Raw genomic sequence first — 6,307 nt, 5'->3', positions numbered from 1 at the left:
CCCAGTTCGACTACGGAGTTGACGACCCCTCCTTGTCTGAGCAACCAGGCAAGCCCCCCCTTTGATCACCAGATATCGCCTACTCTTCTCTATACTGCTTGCATTAGAGTAGTGTAGCATGTTACTGCTTTCCGTTAATCCTATTCTGATGCATAGCCTGACATTGTTGCTACACCTGTTGATACCTTACCTGCAATCCTAAATGCTTAGTATAGGATGCTAGTTTATCATCATTGGCCCTACATTCTTGTCAGTCTGCCTTGCTATACTATCGGGCCGTGATCACTTGGGAGGTGATCACGGGTATATACTATACATACATACATACTATACAGATGGTGACTAAAGTCGGGTCAGCTCATTGAGTACCCGCAAGTGATTCTGACGAGGGGGCTGAAAGGACAGGTGGCTCCATCCCGGTAGAGGTGGGCCTGGGTTCCCGATGGCCCCCGACTGTTACTTTGTGGCGGAGCGGCAGGGCAGGTTGAGACCACCTAGGAGACAGGTGGGCCTGGCCTATTCGGCGTTCGCGGATACTTAACACGCTTAACGAGATCTTGGTATTTGATCTGAGTCGGCTACGAGCCTATACGCACTAACCATCTACGCGGGAGTAGTTATGGGTATCCCGACGTCGTGGTATCAGCCGAAGCACTTCAGACGTCAGTGACGGAGCGGCGCGCGCCGAATTGGACTGGAACGCCACTAGGCTAGGTCTGCTTTCGGCCGCGTACGCAACGTGCAGGTGTGCTATGGGCGATGGGCCCAGACCCCTGTGCGCTTAGGTTTAGACCGGCGTGCTGGCCTCTCTGTTGAGCCTAGGTGGGGCTGCGACGTGTTGATCTTCCGAGGCCGGGCATGACCCAGGAAAGTGTGTCCGGCCAAATGGGATCGAGCGTGTTGGGTAATGTGGTGCACCCCTGCAGGGAAGTTAATCTATTCGAATAGCCGTGATCTTCGGTAACAGGACGACTTGGAGTTGTACCTTGACCTTATGACAACTAGAACCGGATACTTAATAAAACACACCCTTCCAAGTGCCAGATACAACCGGTGGTCTCTCTACCTCAGGGATATGAGGAGGGGATCGCCGGGTAGGATTATGCTATGCGATGCTACTGGAGATGCTACTTGGAGATGCTATTTGGAGATGCTACTTGGAGGACTTCAATCTACTCTCTTCTACTTGATGCAAGACGGTGGCTGCGAGAAGCGTAGTCTTCGACAGGATTAGTTATGCCCCTCTTATTCTGGCATTCTGCAGTTCAGTCCACTGATATGGCCTCCTTACACATATACCCATGCATATGTAGTGTAGTTCCTTGCTTGCGAGTACTTTGGATGAGTACTCACGGTTGCTTTCTCCCCCCTTTTTCCCCTTTCCTTTCTTTCTGGTTGTCGCAACCAGATGCTGGAGTCCAGGAGCCAGACGCCACCGTCGACGACGACCCCTACTACACCGGAGGTGCCCCTACTACGTGCAGCCCGCTGACGACGACCTGGAGTAGTTTAGGAGGATCCCAGGCAGGAGGCCTGCGCCTCTTTCGATCTGTATCCCAGTTTGTGCTAGCCTTCTTAAGGCAAACTTGTTTAACTTATGTCTGTACTCAGATATTGATGCTTCCGCTGACTCGTCTATGATCGAGCACTTGTATTCGAGCCCTCGAGGCCCCTGGCTTGTATTATGATGCTTGTATGACTTATTTTATTTGTAGAGTTGTGTTGTGATATCTTCCCGTGAGTCCCTGATCTTGATCGTACACATTTGCGTGCATGATTAGTGTACGATTAAATCGGGGGCGTCACAGACAGTCTGGAGGCCTTATCCCTGTTGTGCTGGACCCTTCTGTCGTTGGAGTAGCTGAGCTGGGGTGGACGACGGCGCAGCAAGAGCGGGACAAACCACGCAAGGTTTTCTTTGACAACTATCTGTAAGAGAAGTAATTCTGTGAGGGCTCATTTGAATTGGAGGATTCCAACAATGCGGGGATAGGAAATAGACAGGAATAGGATAGGAATGCACGTGCAAAACAGAGAATTTTAAAACACAGGATTTCTGCCAATCTGGGTGTTTGATTCACAACAATTGGAAGATCACAGGATGCAAAGAAGCATGGTGAGATTAAGTCAAACCACAAGAAAATGTACGGTTATAATGCTATTATGCTACTATATCTTAGTCTTGTGCTTCATGAATAGGAATTTGAAAAGGAGGACAAGTGAAAATTAAAATTCCTACGTCTTTTCTTTCAAGGAGACACTAAAGGAACAAATCCGTGTGCTTAGTGGACAATATATATAACATGTAGAGTAAAAAAGAGATGCAACAAGTGTACAACCTCTTTGGCGAAGCCATGTCGATCTTAGCGTGATTGGGTTGGCTGGTGAGGATGCTCCGGCTGACTTGGCTGTCGGAGGAGGGGAAGAAGATCTTAGGCGTTTGGAGATGGAGCCCGAGGTACTGCTCCGCTGTGATGGAGGGTTTCATCGTTGGAGCAGCTCCGGTGAGTTGTACGACGCCGAGGCTGAAGTAGGTCAAGAGAGACAACGAACAACGTTAACCTGAGTGGAATTCTAATAGCATCTCCAATACATGACGTAAAATACATAACCACAAAGTGCTAGATGTAAAATACATCAGCCGCTCATCTCTGAACTTAACTGTCGAAACTGAATTTAACCATCGAAACTGAACTTAACCGTCGAAACTGAACTTAACTGTCGAAACTGAATTTTGTTGTCGAAACTGAACGCACTAGCTAGGTGAGGCTACACGTCGGTCGACTAACTTTTTCATCTCTGGTCAGTCGATTTTGCAGCCGTTGGATATGAAATCAAGGGCCTGCGGTTCATCTTCAACCTCCACCCCCTAAGCCGGCCAAACAGTAGCCCCCCGCCGCCCGTGGTGCGCCACCCCGCCCGCCCCGAAAACACTCCCCACCGCCGCCCTGGCCATCCCTCTAGGCCCCCCGTGCTGAGCTTTTTCTCTGGCGATCCCCACGCCACCGCCCCGCCAATGCCCCGCCACCGCCGGCGACCACCGCCCCCATCCTGAACCCTAAGATAGATAGTGGGGTACCTCTCCGGCGAGCCCCCCTCCCTGCTGCGGCTGGTTGTTCCTTCACCCCAGTGGCATCGGAGTGAAGTGTAGCTAAATAGCAGCAGCATCGCAAGAAAGAGCAAGAGCGAGAGCAGCAGCGCGAGCAAGACCAATAGCAAGAGCAGACCAGGCAGGGGACCGAGAGAAAGAGTAGAGCAGAAGCGCGAGCGAGAGCTAAAGCAGCAGCAGGTCCTACTGATGTGGACGTCGCCGCCGAGGGAGCGACGTCGTGGAGGAAGTGGCCAGCGATGCTGCCGTGGATGGAGCCGCGCCGTGTCAGCTCGGGACCGAGCGCCGGCAGCACTGTGATATCAAATCGAGAAGAAAATGCGGCGATTAGTGTACAACCTCTTTGGTGGCGCCGATTAGGCCGCACCTTCATCTGAGGAAACGGTGATGATGATGCTCTTCCGGTGGTGCAGGTGAAGACGGCGATGTGGGAATGGAGGTGGCGCGAAAGATGAGGGGAACATCGGGGCGGCTCCTTGGAGGTGGAGGACGGGGTGGCTGAACCGGTGGGACGATGAGATCGACAATGGATCCTCATCCGGTACGGTGGATGAGGGACGTTGAGGTGTTGCTGTGGACGATGTCGTCGGGGATGAGGCTCCGGCTGGGTGGCGGACGGAGCAGGGTGTGGGGTTTCGTCGCGGGTTTTCGCGGCCTTGGTGTATGAATGGGTGGGCGGATGGGATGGCAGTGGGGAACCATGGCTTAAAGACGTGCGTGTCCGAAATGTGGGGTAAGTTACGAAAGTACCCCCACCGATTGAGGCGGTTCCTTCGGTTCAGGGGTACCACGGGCATTTCGCGTGTCGGGATTTCACAGGAGGTGGGAGTTTTCGCGCGCATTGTAATTTCGGAATAGCAAGGCGCGGGTTGAGATGGAGGGAGTTGTCGGAGCACAACAAGACAAAGATATATCTTAAGGCCTCCTTTGGTTTGTAGGATTTTTTGTAGGAATTCTATAGGATAGGATTTGCAAAGGAAAAATTCCTTTGAAGCCCTTTGGTTTGTAGGAATGGATTCCTATTCCTATGTAGGATAGGAATCAATCCTTCACGTTTTGGAGGAAAAAAACATTAGCCTAGACTCAATGGAAAAAATCCTATCCTATGCACCAAGTGACATCTCTTTCTCTATAGGAATTGACATGCATGTCATCTCACTTCCTATGATTTTCCTATTCCTATAAAATTCCTATCCTATGAACCAAAGAAGGCCTAAATATTTCGGGCTAACAAGGCGCGGGTTGAAATTTCCGGACAAGCCTAATGTGTACTGTACCAAATCAATGCGCCCTACAAATGTCATTCAAAACTTTGAATTCATGTTATGTTCAATTAAAATATTTTGCTACGTGTATAATGCATGCCACCTACTACTCAAATGAACGTTTTAGTGCATTCCAAACGTATATACTACCGCTTCAATATGAACTAAATTTGAATTCATTTCTCTATTTGAATAAGATCTACAGTAATGATTGTTGTGAAGTCAAAGCATTTGAATTCGTTTCTCTGTTTTAATAAGATCTACAATCATCATTATTGTCAAGTTAAACCATCGTTTGTGTATTATCTTCACAGCACACCACATGAAGCACACCACATGATTAGTCTCGAGTTACATATGAACTATGTGTACTATATGAACTTGAACTAGATTTTTTGAATCCACTTTATTTTGATTTCAAATCACATTACATTTCTAGCTCTAGCTAGATCTTCATAATCTAAACCATGTCTCATACGTATAATGTGTTTATCACATTATGTATGGTGCCCCGCCCCCTACGCCTACAAGTATTTAGATGTGAGTTGCAAACACCACACATTACCACAAATTCAAATAAAATGTGAGAATGTTCGATATATAGTATTGTTTAGATTGTTTGATATTTAGTTGTAAGCTGCAAACGCCACACATTATCACAAATTCAAATAAAATGTGAGATTGTTTGATGTATAGTATGGTTTAGATTGTTCGGCATTTAGCTGTGAGTTGCAAACACCATGCATTATCACATTATGGTATAACATGTGCACAACACGTGTATCACCGCTATATTCATGCATGCAATGTTTAAAACACTATGGTCTCCTATTCAAATATATGAATCCGCTTTCATATCAAATTATGATCTTTGTTAGTCTCTTACACCCACACAATCCTCTAACCTTGGTAGCTACCACTAACTTTCTCTCGTGCATGCACACGCCCTCCTCGCCCTCCCCCTCCCTCAGCATTCTATCCATCGGGCACATTCATTTTTTTCTTTAGGTCGTTCTCCCAGAGTCTCCACAACTCCTTTCCGACACACACCGATCGATAAACCTCTCCAGCGATGCCTTCCTACAACATACAAACACACCTTCAATCTCCACCTTTATGTGTCCTTGCCGCGTGTCTCTCATACGGCCAGACACACGTGTGAACTCTCGCCCCTCTTTTCATCGCTCTCACAACCACACACTCCTCCCCCTATCTAGCTAGTAGTTGGGCCTCTCACACCACCTCCTAGCTCCACTCTCTCTGTCTATCCGTCTCGCTGGGCCTTATTTGCCTCTAACAAATGGACGTACACCGACCGATCTCTCACTATATATATAGCTAGCTAGGTCCTTATAACTCGTTTTTACCCACATGTCAATCGATCTACCTCATTAGTTGTGTCTCTCCCTTCCTCCGACAAACAACAATTGATCTACCGATCTAGTTAGGTTTGCTTACCAAACACATGGTTCCCCTTCATCATCCATGGATGTGTCCCGACAGATCTATCACGCACAGGCACACACAGAAACACATCCCCACTCTTATTGATAACATTGCAGTTCCACCCTCAGTCTGTCTAGTAGGCCTCTCCCACCATCTTCAAGAAGCAACTCCATCACCCATCCAGCACTCTACCCCTCTCCCTCCCTCTCTCTCTCTCTCCTCTCTCTCTCTCCCATCGTATTTCCCGTCCTTCAGTTATGTATGGATGTCAACCGATCTCCCTCAAGACATAGCTGGGTCTCTCTTTCTCAACACATATACGAGTCGTTCTACCTCTATAGTTAGGCCTCTGCCTACCCCTCCCACCACCCCTCCCCCCCCACACACACCGATACATCGAGCGCTCTAGTCATGTCTCCCTGCCACACACAAACTTGACGTGTGCCCTCTAACATTCCGGTAGTCCAGTCGCCCTATATCTTTGACT

This window comes from Triticum dicoccoides, chromosome 2A (genome assembly GCF_002162155.2).
Source record: "Triticum dicoccoides isolate Atlit2015 ecotype Zavitan chromosome 2A, WEW_v2.0, whole genome shotgun sequence".
Lineage (NCBI taxonomy): Eukaryota > Viridiplantae > Streptophyta > Magnoliopsida > Poales > Poaceae > Triticum > Triticum dicoccoides.
This window is presented reverse-complemented; position numbering follows the sequence as displayed.